The sequence below is a fragment of the Saccostrea echinata genome, unplaced genomic scaffold (genome assembly GCF_033153115.1).
Source record: "Saccostrea echinata isolate AGI-Se365-2 ecotype Australia unplaced genomic scaffold, CSIRO_AGI_Sech_v1 ptg000054l, whole genome shotgun sequence".
NCBI classification, from domain to species: domain Eukaryota; kingdom Metazoa; phylum Mollusca; class Bivalvia; order Ostreida; family Ostreidae; genus Saccostrea; species Saccostrea echinata.
The window spans coordinates 45480037-45496050 of record NW_026889803.1 but is presented as its reverse complement, the minus strand read 5'-3'; positions in this window follow the sequence as shown (position 1 = coordinate 45496050).

Genomic DNA, 16014 nt, shown 5'->3' with positions numbered 1-16014 from the left:
AACTTATGCCAGAGAAAATGTGACATCAGCTAATTTTTAAAAATAAAATCGCAGATTTGGATCTTAATAAGTATGATTTCCCTTTTGTTATTTATTTGAGTTACAGTCCAATATTTGATTAAATGTTGGACTATAAGAGTCAAAATATTGGACTGGGAAGGTTAAATGATGAACTGTAGTGGTAAATGTAAGATTCTCTAAGCATTAATAACAATTCTTTTAAAGTTTAAAATAAGCATTTTTGATTTCTCGAATTCGAAAAGAGAAAAACCATCACCTTGTCTGAAATTGTATCTAATTTTAGAATTCCTCTAGACGCTCAAGTCCAATCTGGCTCTATTTAATAAAACAGTGTCTTCATTCATTGTGTCTGTATCATTGCATGAATTTTTAATCTGACTACCAGATATTTTTGGCTTTACATATATATATATAGGGATGTCAACGAATAGTCGACTATTCGACCATCAGTCGAATGGACCGACGATCGAATAACGAAACGACATTCGAATAAATAAATTCAATAAAAGAGTGTTAAAGAGATGGAATTCTCATCCTAAAATTGAGAAACCGCCTTTCCTCAGACACAGTCGATAAGATAGTTTTCCTCATTAAAAACTGCTGACTTTACATGTAGAAAGTACAGTGATTAGAAATACTTCACTTCCGCGAGAATTATTTGTCAATTAATGTCAGTGTTGTTTTTATAATAAAATTATCTCGCCATACTGCGATTTCTTTGTAAAACTATTAATTGGACTTGATCTCATACCATGTACCCATTATAGCCGTGACATGTTTGGACACTACGATAATTATTTTAAAATTAATATTCTTTTATATATTTTAAAGACATTTTGATAATTGGTACAAAAAGTATATTCAAATATTTAACATTATCAAGGGCATTGTATGTGCCCCCCCCCCCCTCATTTGAATAAGATTTAAAATTATATATAACACACTGTCATTTTTTATGCTTCCTAAAAAACCGACTTTACAGACCGATTTATGTACATGATTGACAGTGAAATTCTTCATTTTGGAGAAATTATCGGTCTATATTAAGTAAATATAAACACGCTATCCACATTTTAAGTCCATGTGAACATCTGTTTGTAACATTTGATGTAACTTTTTAATCAATTTAAAAAAGGGGGATTTGGGGTTAAATATGTGATGTACCAGTGAAGTTTGAAATAAAATTTTAGTTTCCGAAAAAAGTTTCGAATATAATCGACTATCGTTCAAATAATGCAATCGAATATTCGACTAAAGAAAATAAATATTTTGACATCCCTAATATATATATATATATATATATATATATATATATATATATATATATATATATATATATATATATATATATATATATATATATATATATATATTAGGGATGTCAAAGAATATTCGAGTACTCGACTATCGTTCGACCATACAGATTATCGACTAAAATTTTTTTAGTCGGTTATTCGTTAAAAATTTGTTACTTAATTAAAATCTTAAATCCAAGGTTAAAAAATTGGATATGCTCAGTTCATTTATTAACGTATCAGTGTTCAGTGTTTTCGTGAGTAAAACTCAGGGAAAGGCTTAACCGGTCTTCCTTAATTGTTCAAAGGAATCTTTTTGTCTGGCAACATGCATTGGCATACTTTAAAAACTGTCAAATCCAAATTGTAAAGTTTCAACATGCAATTCTGTAAAATCTCGTATAATGCAACTATCAATTAATGAATAATAATTAAACAGCTGTTACATATTTGTAAAAACATGTAAATTGGGGGACAGTTATGAGCGTGTTTCTTTCTAATAATTATTAATATCAATCATTTCAAAATTGCATTGTTTGCAAAAAAATCTCATAATTAAAATTTATCTCAAGCTCTCTTTGTTTTTATAAGAATTTAATTGTTTAACAATCAGGGGTCACTGACGAGACCCATTCAAATGGTTTCAGGTCAGAAATCAACAACAGGTACATGTACTAGCAGCATGAAAAGAAAGGATAAATGCGAGCGTTTGATATTCTGTATATTGATAAAATGTGCAGTAAATATTATATTTGAAATAAAATACATTGGATACATAAATTTATTACTACGTAAATGTTAACGATTCAATAATTCGTTGTATAATGGTGATAGCGTAAATTAAATATTGTACATGTACAGGCTGTTAAAGACAAATAGGAAAAATGACATGAAAAATTAATTCAAATTTCAACGAGTACTCGACTATCGTTCGACAAAAGCCTCCGACTATTCGACTAAGCTGTCCGAGTAAAATTGACATCCCTAATACATATATATATATATATATATATATATATATATATATATATATATATATATATATATATATATATATATATATATATATATACAACATTCTGATTTCATGCATATAAGCATATCAAAGATGGATCTATCCTTTTAAAGAATTTACACGGTCATTGAAAGTATCATCTTTAAGTGATAAGTTTAATCGTCTGGTCCGATTGAGACGCACAATTTTTTTTTCTATGTATACACGTATACATAGAATATGCATAAAAAATGAATCATGTGACTGGATTTTTTGGCTAACAACAATATTTTTAAGAGATATCTCAGTCAAAAACCATGTTGACAAAACAAACATGTAGAAGACCTCCAGGAGCTACGTGTAACATTAAAAACACTTTAATTATTTGCATCTTGTACTGAATTGCAGTTCAGCCCTGGCGATATCCAAAGGTACCCCCTGTGGGCTTTCCATATAAATACACTGTTAACGTTTTCAGCCTTTTTTCATTTTAACTCTCTTTTTGATGCCCAGAGTCAGTTAGAGAATTAGGACTACCACGTATTCATTTAAATTGGCTTCCATCGTGCGATTTGTTTACAAAGCCACTGCACATATGCAAGCTTTGCATTCTCTTTATTTTTATGTGACCCAACAAAAGTTAATTTTCAAACTTTAATTTAGTAAAATCTTTTAAAAGAAACCTACGCTGAGAATATCATTTTATGAAAGTGGAAACTTTCTACGGAGAATTATTTTTTCACAAACCAGAAATATATTTTGACTATAACAATTGGACCAAGCAACTTTAAAAATAGCGGTAAACATTTAAAATACTTTAGTTGATAAATATTTTGTCCATTTGAGACATTATGAAGAATTCAAATGAACAGTTCAAATCAGATGAAAATTTTAGAATTTGGGCGATTCCAAAAGACAAGTCTGACTATGTTCACATGTCATAGGTTGTTGAAATTAGACAAATGAGTGTCAAAATAACACAATGGATAACACAGGAAAGGAGTACTGTAATAATAGACCTTCCACTATGAAATAGATGGTCTTAAGGACAGATGATACAAACAAAAAAGGGATACCTGGTTTGGTATAAATTTTTGTTGTTCAAAATTCTACCTTTCTGCAACCTTTCTGCAACTATGCTTATTAATCTATGTACCTTTTCGTCACATTAAATCGATTTTTGTAAAACGTTGAATAAAAAATAATAATCATGCAGTTAAACCTAATCATTTTACTTATATAAACATGACTTCAGTTGTTATTTTCAAGATTTTTGATAAAAGTTTGTTTGTATCATCTGTCCTTAAGGAAGCTCTAAACACTGCACACTAAAGAGTTCTCTTTGTAGGGTAGTTTTATTGAGTTAGAGTGATCTGCCCTTAGAAGAAAAATAGAATAAATGGGAATCTACAGTTAATGACACAATTTGTTATGAATTAAAGTATTCTTAATGTTATGTTAGACCAAGATTAAGTAATTGAATACATTATTTCCATTAATTTTTCCGATGCAAGTAAACAACAGTGATTTTTCTGTTCACAAATAGTTCATTTTTCTGCAGAAATAAGGCAGGCACCGTATGTTGAAAATGAAATAGATACACTGAATATGTGCACCTTTATATGATATATTTTTCTCAAAGTCCAAAAAGCATTTTTCATCAGTGTTTAGAGCTTCCTTAACTGATACAGTGTAGGAAAGGAGTTTATATCTCACATATCTATAGGGTTTTTTTGTTTGTTTGTTTGTTTGTTTTTGTTTGTTTGTTTGGTTTTTTTTTTTTTTACAGAATCTGATAAAGTGTAATATTGTATCGATGTAAGAAATCAGTTTTACTTAAAGCAATATTAGCTGCAACAAGAAAATAGAATGTTTATAAACTTCTGCTGTTCATATCTGCGATGGAAGAACTATTTTTAAGCTTTGGTTGAAGCATAATTACATTATTGTCGTCCTATACAATAATGATTTCTTATATAATCCTAAATATTCGATTGTACAGAAATCTTTCTGCTGAAACAATTTTAAAATACTTAATTTTAGTCAAATTGATCAAAAAGGTTAAGATTACATAATAATTAATCAAAATATCACATTTTAAAAGCAAAATTAAATTCTTGAAAATGCAGCTCATATTGCTTTAAATATTTCGTACAACTAGATAATGAAAGATTAATTTAAGTACATGTATATAAGTCCAAGTAATAAACAGAGATGTTCATGAGTTGAAAAGAAACTTTTTCGACGGATATTAACGGGGGGGGGGGGGATATTGTCAATATCTTTTTAAATAATAGTCTTTGAGGTAAAAACGGGGGGGGGGGGTGAATGAAGAAAGGGTTCAATGTTTCATATTAAAGCATAGAGGAATTATTTTCAAAAATCATCTTAAAACTAAAACAATCCTCGAAAAAACAAGGTTACAGATTGTGAAATTCCTTGAGATAAGTTCTTTCTTTTTTCCTTGCCATAAAACTTTTTATGATATACATCTGCAGAATACATTATTTTATTATTTTTTTTAAAGTTTCAATTTAAGTTCTTCACAGCCCAACAAGAAGATATTTATTATCTTCTCATTTTTTTTCTGTGAACTTGTTATGTGTAGTGAATGAAAATATTTACAAATGTGAACACTTTACTTAAATTTCTTGATGCATTTACTCCGAAGAAAGACCGACCTTAAGACATAATCGAGAGAAATTTAATTTTCATCCTTAAAACTGGATACACAGTTTAACTGTCTTTGTTTTAGAGATGTCGCGTGGTAAATATGTGTGCCTCGAAGAAAAACTTTCTCTTTACAAAACAAGTGTAAACATTGTACAGTAGACACACAACGAGATAAATAGATTCTTATGTTTCTACATAACAAATAGATTTATCTACATAACAAATAAAATGTATAAATTTGTAATAAACATGTACATTTACAAGCAATGTTTAAGAGAAAAAATAATCCATATTGGTATTGATTATTTCAAACATTTTTCGCCTATATTCAAAATTTTTGGCAATGAAATATACATGTATCTTTTATTAATGATATCAAAATAAATAAATAATTATTAATTGCAGAAATAAATAGATAATGATATAAAAGTTTACATTTAAAACACTGTACGTTGTTTTCTAACATCAATTTTATCCAATGTTTACAATAACTCGTATAGTCTTTTAATCTTTCGAAAACTACAAGCTAAGCCAACAGTTTACTGAAAAGTTTCACCGATAGTTGATATTTTGTTTATAATAAAGTTTAAATCTAACTTGAAATTAAACAGTTAAATATTTACAAATATCCTTCGTTATCATAATAATTATATAGTGTTATTTAATATCTTAAAGAGTGTAATACAAATACATTGCAACTATCTTTTAATACCTTCAATTCAATAAATTATTACATGTACATATTATATATATATATATATATATATATATATATATATATATATATATATATATATATATATATATATATATATATATATATATATATATATATCACAAATGAAAGAAAAGTTTTCTTTAACAAATTTTTGTCGGGGATATCTTACAATGTACTTGCTGGTTTATTTCGCACATTACAGTATAAGTAATAATTCTTGAAGCCAATAAACTGACCTTTTGATATTTTAGAATTATTAAACGTAAATTCGAATGCACATGGTATATGATAACAATAAATTAAATACATGAATTACAATTTAAAGAACTATCCGATCACATGTTTACCTATTCATCAAAGATAAATTCATTTTAACTCTCCGTGTTTAAAGATGTTTCATTTGTGATTTTCATTATTATGCATGTAATTATAACAGACTGATAAGTGAAATAAAGATAATAATTCATTACTTTCTTTATTGTTACATGTAATGTTATCGGGTTTTTTTTAAAATATCCAGTATGCTATTTGGCTCGTAAAGCAAAACGTTGTCCAGGTTTCATACAACTTACCACCTTTTCCATTCCTCTCAAAATTTGTATGCCATTGTATTTATTTCACACATTCAATATTCCACACATATAAATGTAACACAAAGAAAAAAAAATATTTTTACTGAACAGAACGCCATTGTTTCAATTCCTTCAGATCAGTGTATAAATCCGCCAATTCTCAGAAAAGAGACAAAAATATCCGTAGTCTAAGTCCATTTCCAATTCACTGACCACATGCAGTAACTGTCTAAATGATCAATTAAGTCCAGTTTGATAAAATCATCGTAAAATAAACAGATACACTAATTTTATGCCCTCTTTATTCCATGACATCCTTTGGAAGATTCCATTTTTCGGTGTGTCAGCTCTCTGCTCGGCTCTGATGTAGGTACGCAAAAATTGGTCGCCATGGATGAATTTCTCGCTGTGTGGTCCAAAATCTCGCGTTGTGTGGCCAATTTTGCTGCGGTCCTGCTTCCTGTCGATGTGACACTTTTTAAGGTGACGTCAATGTGCATTCATATCATCTTACAGTTCCGATTGATTTTAAATACAATAGTACAAAGATCACACAACACTCATTATTTCTCTTTTATGCTTTATTTTTATATTAAAATAAATATTATTCAAAATGAAGTTTGGTAATTTTAAAATTCATTTGATATTTACTTTTCACTAAATGATTTTGCATATTTAAAAGTCTCATTAATAATCATTGCATGTATCTGAATCCAGGCAAGGTTTTACTGAACAATATTTTATTAAAATTCTTCTTTCCCTGAACATCTTTATGCTTAAATTCATTACTAGATCAACAATTTTAAATATAAATATTGATTTAAACTTGAATAAAACTTTAGAATCTTAATGGTTAAGGTAACGATGCGAAATACTCCAGGGTTTCTATTAAAGTAAATTTTCATGTACAATTTTTTAAATTGTCTTTTTTAATCAATAAGTTCTCTGATATTGACATTTTTAGATGTCCCTTTTTTGATCATGCTATATTCATTTTTAGCATTCTTTAAATTTTGACTATCTACAGAAGTTAATTGATTTTCAGTGACATGCAATGATTTCGTATGAAAGAAGAGCCATGCATTTCTTTGCGAGAAGTGGTTTGTTTTCTTTTTATACCGGAAAAAAACCCTTTTTTTTTTAACATTCATTGCAATCTTTTCGGAACGCTTATACGGCTGAAAATTTCATCTTGAAATTTGTAAATGAATGAGGCGACGTTAAGATTTGAAGTGGAATACGTTTTTCTACACTATTCATATCAATCGTATAAAAACTTTAAATGCATATATCGGTAAATATTTACAAAAGCATGTATGTATGTTAAGTCTTAGAGTTGAAATCGGTCTTTAAAATTATAGTGAAGACATTACAACGGTAACATTGCAAGCATCATGAAAAATACTTAATTGAACATGTTTTTATAGAATGACTGACAAGTATTTTATACAATGGATTAATTACCAGAAAATGAAGGATTCCATTAAGATATTTAGTTTTTTGGCTTTATGGTGTGATCGAACAGTTTGCTCACATGATAATTTGCATAAATTATCACGTGAGCAAACTGTCTGATCATCATGATAAAACCAAAACAGACAAAGTTATTCCTTATATTCGTATTTTACAATGTACCTTATCTTTGATTCAAAGAGAGAGAGAGAGAGAGAGAGAGAGAGAGAGAGAGAGAGAGAGAGAGAGAGAGAGAGAGAGAGAGAGAGAGAGAGAATTTTATTTTAATTTTAATCACTTATTAGAAACCCCGCCCATTCAGTTCCCCGAACTATATCATTTGTCACATATTTAAGTTCTGATTTATACATAGTAAAAATCAAACCTTCACAGGTAATACATACATTTCATTTACAAGATTGGAATTACTTTTGTTTTGTTCTTTTTTCATGTTGTGAATTTACTAAGGAGAGGTAAATTCAAAATTTCCAACATGATACTTTCCTCTTCTGACGATGAGATTTTTCACAACGAGAGGGTAGTTCCGTCGGCTTGTTCCCATTTCACCTTAACTGTAAAATTTGGTATTTCCCATTTCGCCTTAGTAAGCTCTGGGATGAATTAAGGCAAGATGGGAACTTGTATAAACATCTAATTAAGTCTAAATATTGTTTATGTAGCAGTATTATTATGATTGTTTTGTTAAGTATGAGTAATTATGTGAAACTGTTGAAGAGAAAGAGTTGATAAATAGAGAATATTATATACTAAATCCATATCATATGTCATAGCAGCCCGAGTGGCCCCATATCAGCCCGAGGGCTGATAAGGGGGCCCGAAGGCTGATATGACATATGATATGGATTTCAGTATGTAGTATTCTATTTATCATATATTTAAATACTTAATATGCGAGTTCACATAAAGTCATTGAAGAATGTTTCGTGCATGTTTATGACCCTTTTCTTTAAAATCTAAAAGAGCAACTTTAGGTCTTTGAAAACAAATAAGTCCAAAAATGTTAGTTAAGAATTATTATACATGTATATTTAAATAAAATCAAGTTAATTAACTTTTAAACTTTATACAAACGTTACTTCCGGTTTGATATGGATTTTTGCACGCCGGTCCGATACGTGATATGGATTTTCGGACCGGTCCTTCATATGGGGTATAGTGACGTCACCCGTATCGCGCATTGCAGAATCGGTGTATTTACTACTAAGTATATGATAAAGATGAAAAATAAAGTTTTACTCGTATTTTTAATTTCTTTGCGATTAACATCAAAGCTATATTTAAGCTTATTGAAAAAATTGTTGCAGTTATTTACTAATTAAAAGAATTAACTAATTTAGCAATATAATGTTTTCATTAATCAATTCCCATTTTAAGTTAAACTAATCTATATCATTTTCTTTCAATTTTTTTTTAATTATATGTACATAACATATTTTAATACTATTAAAATGTTCCTTTTTTTTTTTTTTAATTAGTCATTTTAAATCCCAAATACGTGTATTGCTTTTTTTTACCTGCGTAATTAACTAAATCATTATAAAAACACCTTAACAATTTCCAAGGTTTTTTTTTTTTTTTTTTTTTTTTTTTTTTTTTAACAATATAGTCTTGTTAAAAAAAAATCCCATTTCGCCTTTTGTTAGTACTTTTTTCTTACCTTTTCTTCCCTGTATTTCACAGTTAAGGCGAAATGAGAACATACCTAATCAGGATTTTGCATCTAAAGGTATGGAAGAAATTACATAATAAAATTGTTAAGAAATTAATACACACATGCACACTTTATTGAAAGACAACTATTAATTTGAATATTTTGCTCAGGATTTTTTTTAAGAACTATCAAAATAATTCTAACTTTAAGTGTATTTAATTTATGCACACTTTGGTTCAAGTACAGATTTAACTGACTGAAAGAATTGTTAAAATATATACATATAATTAAAGATATGTGTCCTTTTTCTTCCTCAAGTTTCTCTAACATTTAAGTCATTTCATCTTGTGGAATATAACTGGTCAGTCTGGTGATGTTCTGTAGACGTGCAATTAGGATTTCGGAGTTTTCTTCTTCATCCTTTAGGCCAATTGGGGATTTAAAAAAAGAAGTTTTTATACAAAAACCTGGTTCCAATAAGTCCTCTTTCATTTTACGCAATAGCCAAATCATCTTTTGGAATATATGATTGGTTGGGTTCTGTATAGATGTGTAAAATTGTTATTTTCATCCACAGGGCCAATTGGAAGTTTTTATACAAAAAGTGACACACATTTAAGTTATTTATTGAAATATTATTTTTTTTAAAAAAAGGATTTTTTTGGAATGAGTAAGAATTCATCATGGATCGTACAGTATTCACCATGCTTCGCCTTTATCGTCCTACCTTTATCGCAGTGGTCTTTAGAATACATATAAATTAGTGACATGAAAATATTTTTTATTCAAAATTTAAAAATTAACTCTATTTTAATTTGATTGATTGAATATCGATCCAAAAATGTGGAGAGATGTTAATTGCATCACATCGCCTTAGATATAGGTAGACCTTGTAATGCCTTAATACGGCAACTAGCCCCTTGGTTTCGGGGATCATGGATCTTGGTTTTTTTTTTAAGAAATAAAGAGAGCCTAAGTCTTGTTGTCTTAAATTGAAAACTTGTATTTTCACTGAATATGCTGAGTTTATACTTTTTTTTATTTCTGCAAAAACAGCTATCAGGTTCATGCATCTCTAAACAATGTCCGATGCATGGTTCTATTTGTGTCCGATACATGGTGAAATGAACAAACTAGTAAAAAAAAAACAGCTCTTAGAAAATTTAATTAAATGACATTCCTTGAATTTTTATATAAAATTATCAATTATTAAAAAACTTCATCCAAGGCGGACTCAAATTAACTATGCAAAGGACATTGTCCGCTGCATGGATAATTATTTTATTGTATAGAGATACATGCATGATAACAAACCAGATAAGTGTTTTTGGCAGAAATAAAAATATATAAACTCAACACATTCGGTGAAAATACGTTATCAATATATGAAAACTAGAAGTGGGCTCTCTTTATTTCTTAAAACTATAAGATTTATGATCCTCCGAAACCAATGGGCAAGTTGCATGCCGTATAAGAGGCATTGCAAGGCCTATCATCTCTCCACATTTGTGAATCGATAAAAATTGAATCAAATTAAAAAAAGAGAGTTAATTTCTAAATTAGGTATAACAACATTTTATGTCACTAATTTATAAGCATTTAGGTATCTTAAAGGCCAAAAAAGGTGGACGTTTTCCCTGTTCAACATACCGCTTGTCCGAAGCATGGTGAAAACTGTCCGATCCTGAATTCTCTCTCCTTCCAAAAAATTAGTTTTTAATAATATTTTCTCAATAATAGCATGAAATTGCGTTACAAATTCATATATTAATCACCTAATACATGTCTAGTTCCATTTTTATAATATTTGGTCATTAGGGATATCGCTAGAACTTGTTTAAGTCAGTCATTCTACAAAAACATGTCCAATTGAGAATTATTTATGTCGCTTACAAATTTACCGTTGTAGTATCTTAACTTCTAAAAATCGATTTCAACGCCAAGATTTACCATACACACATGGTTTTGTAATTATATACCGATATATAATATGCAGTTTAAGTTTTGATATGAACATAATGTAATGTTGAAAAACGTATTCTACTGCAAATCTTAATGTCGCTTCATTTATTTACAAATTTCAAGATGAAATTTTCAGCCGTAAAAGTGTTCCGAATAGATTGCAATGAATTTTTTAAAAAGTTTTTCATCCTATATAAAAAGAAATCAAACCACTCCTCGCAAAGAAATACATGATCTTTCATGCGAAATCATAAGCATGTCGCTTAAAATCGATTAATTTCCGTAACGATTTTGTTTTAAATTTCACGCACAGAATGCAGATTTCAAAAAGAAGTGAAACTTATCTGAAAGTGGCCACGAAACCTAATATCATCGATTCTAGTTGCGAGTCAGTTATTTTAGACGAATACATTTCGACATAACAAAATGAATTAGACAAAAACAGCTGTCTCTCTTAAATATTTCACTTCCATTCGAACGGTAATTCAAGAAAGTTTTTGCATTAAAGGTATATTTTTTTTTTTACTATATTGGGAGCGAAATGCTTCATACTTTTTTTTAATATTCTAAAACAAACTTTAATTTTAACTATTGCCGAGATTTTTAACTTTTATTGCTGGGAATTAACTTCCGTAACGATATTTTTACTTCTAATTTTTTAAATTTGATATCGGATTCATGCCAGACTTCAAGAATCATACTTCAGCGTTCCATATTGAACATCAGAAAACGAAAAATTGGTAAAATTCAGCTTTATCTAAAAAATAATAAGACTTGTTCAAGCATTAACTTCCGTAACATCACCTACAAGCAATGGTAAATTTAAATTGATGTAAAAAGTTAACTATACCAGATTTGTGAACAATTCTTTTTTTTCAAGTTCTCTAATATGTCCTTTAGATACATGTAGTTATGTTCATTTTCATATTTGAAACAATTATTTTTTTCATGTTTTATACCCTGAATTGGTCCATTTATCGTAGAATGACTGAAGTACGAGGGTGTCCGATGCATGGTGAACTCACCCAATATGGTTGATGGTAACCCAGGTACAAAGAAAGTATATTTATAGGCAATTTACACTTCCGTGCCGATATTACTATTGTCAGCATCCACTGGATGTTTTCTCTTTTATTTCTTAAGGAAAACTTATTGCTTCTTATCTGGAGCAGTGGCGGATCCAGGAATCTTGAAAAGGGGGGGGGGGCAGTTTGGGGTCGGGATAGGAGCCCACGTTCACACCAAAAGAAAATGATCTATTAAATCTTATGTATATTTTGGACACAAAAGGGGTGTCTGGCCCTTTAAATCCGCCAGTGTGGAGTAATCTATACAATTTCTAAACTATTTTAATTAAAGACGTACAGCACGGTGGGGTAGATAACTCTTGCAATTCCAATTAAATGTTTAACTTGACGGATTCGACGTTTGTATAAATGGGTGTATGTGAACCATAGCATGATAGGCGCTTGATCTCTGGATGGTGTATTTTTTCTAGGTGTGTCTGAATACACTCATTAAAATAAAAGTTAAAAATCGCTGAAATACAGACAACCAAATAAACACATAATCAGTCATTCTACGATAAATGGACCAATTCAGAGTATGAAAAAGAAATAATTGTTTCAAATAGCAAAATGAACATCATAATTCTCCAAAGGACTTATCAGTGAACTTGAAAACGAAGAATTGTCCACAAATCTGGTATCGTTAACTTTTTACAACCATTTCAATATACCATTGATTTTAAGTTAATGTTAAGGAAGTTAATGCTTGATCAAGCCTTATTATTTTTTAAATAAAGCTGAATTTGACCAATTTTTCGTTTCTGAGGTTCAGTAAAGTATGATTCATGAAGTCTCGCATGAATCCGAAAATAAATTAAATTTTCGGGAAAAATATCGTTACGGAAGTTAATTCCCAGCAATAAAAGTTAAAATTCTCTTCAATAATTAAAATCAAAGTTTGTTTTAGGATAATTAACAAAAGTATGAAGCATTTCGCTTCCAAAATAATAAAAAAATTTATACCTTTAATGCAAAAACTTTCCTGAATTACCGTACGGAAGTTAAATTTTTAAGAGAGACAACTGTTTTTATCTAATTCATTTTATTATGTCGAAAATGTAATCGTCTAAAGTAGCTGAGTCGCAAATAGAACCGATGATATAAGGTTCCGTGGTCACTTTCAGATAAATTTCAGTTCTTTTTGAAATCTGCATCCTATGCGTGAAATTTAAAACAAAATCGTTACGGGAGTTAATCGATTTTAAGCGACATGCTTATGATTTCGCATGAAAGGAGATCAATGCATTTCTTTGCGAGAAGTGGTTTAATTTCTTTTTATAAAGGATAAAAACCTGTTTTTAAAATTCATTGCAATCTATTCGGAACACTTTTACGGCTGAAAATTTCATCTTGAAATTTGTAAATAAATGAAGCGACATTAAGATTTGCAGTGGAATACGTTTTTCAAAATTACATTTTTTTTCATATCAAAACTTTACCTGCATATATATGGGTAAATATTTACAAAACCATGAGTGTATGTTAAGTCTTAGAGTTGAAATCGACCTTTAAATTTATAGTTAATATATTATGACGGCTAATTTGTAAGCGACATAAAAAATTCTTACAGGAAATTGGTCATGTTTTTGTAGAATGACTGATAATACACAAAACACACCCTCCTAACACCAAGCGCCTTTGGTTTGATCTTTTACTGTAAACGGTTTCAGTTCGCATTTTCTCGAATAAAAAGAAAACGTTTGATACCACATGATTATTTAGGCACTTGAAGAATTTCAAAATAAATGAAGAATTTACAGTTTGAAACATTGAAGGTTATATGGACGATAACAGAATTTCCCTTTTAGTTATAGAAGCAACAGAAGGATCCATATAATAACGGAGGGGGGGGGGGTCTATCGCAATCCGTAGCTTAAAAAAAATTTCGCGTTTATTCGCGACTGTTACACCTTATAACGCATTTTTCTAATTGACGAAAATGAGCTTTATGGCTTTCCTTTAAATGCACTGTTAAGTTTTGAGTTTGTGATAAAACATAATGTAAATAACATATTAAAAGCAAAAGATATTTTCCAGCTTGGTATTTTTTATGTGTATTCGTAGATTTATAGCACTGATTTTGTCCCAAGTCTGAAAGACGTTGTGAGAAACGTGACTTAGGGAGAAAGGAGGGTTTCCGCTATAATTTCAAAACGGGTCATTTAAAAAAAAAATACAAAAAAATTTATCCAGATTATATTGCCATCTAGCTACATGTAGAAAGTATTTTTTCAAAAATTAAACCATAAGTTTTTTCGTAAAAAAATTTTTTAAAAAAAATTTTTAAAATCAAAAGCCTGAAAGGCTTCAATGACGTCGAAGAAGAAAAACAATTTCAAAAGATCATTTTGAATTTGAAGATAGCAATAAGTCAAGTGAGTGACTCAGGAGAAATAATAAAAAAAATAGTTTTAAACAAAATATCACAATTACAGTCTGGGGCCTTATGTCATGGTCCGAATGGAGCAGGGTTCGAATTGACCAGACACCGTCGAACATGTTTCATGCTAAATTCTTTTCAGTCAGTTGAAGAACTATGAAGGATTTCATAAATTTATATAATATTTTTTCTAATTGCCAATGTCAAAGCGTTGTATTAGTGATTGCATCTAAACTACAACCAAGACTGTTCTGTTACAATTACGATCGAGTTACGATCGGGCGTGGTATACGGTATACTGGGAAATGGAGGAAATAGAGAAATACAGTAATACTGGTCAACATCATCGGTTTTTAGGATAAAGTTGGTCAGAAGATTGTAAAAGTAAAGCTAAGATTTACAAATTCAATCTTTTCAGTCTTATAGTATTCGTGTTTATGTAATTTTGTAAATTATTTTACCGCCTGTTGGGTTTTTTATTGTTCCACGGTTATCGTTCCAAAATGTCATTCATGTCATTCGACGCACCTTTCTGTAGAAATTCATCCGCAACAACCATCACGTTTTTATTGTGTGAAAATAAAACATAATATCGTTGTTTTGTAAAAGAATTAATTGTAGATACAATTGATGCAATTTCATTTTCAAGCTATAATTATTCATTGTGAGCGTTTTAAAAGAAATTGGTTTATAGCTATTGCTATTTTCTATTGCGGATGCATCCACTGACACATTCGGTCGCGTACATCCCTTGGCGATTTCACTTGGCCGATCGCTAGATGACGTTCGAGCTCCAAGAGCTCGACGTCATAAAAATTGAAAAACACGCATTTTTCAAGGCTAAAATGAATAATGGTTTTTCAGTTTTAAGTTCTTCAAAATTGTGTTTGTCGAAGTTTACCTCTACAATATTAAAATGTTTTTATTGGTTAAAAGAGTAAGTCACTGAAATTTGACAACTAAGGTAACCTGACTTTATTGGAAAATCAATGATTATATATTTCGTTGATTAAAAAATTCCCTCTCCTCGTGAACCGGGGGGGGGGGGGCTTTTGGAACTTCCTGTCCAAAAGCGACTCAAAAGATTTTGTCCTAAGTGTGCATACACAAAGTATATATAGTCAAGTATAAAATATACAAAAATAACAAAAATCAAACGACAGAAATTTTGGGTGGAGTGTTGTATAAAACCATCTGCAGCTCCAAAT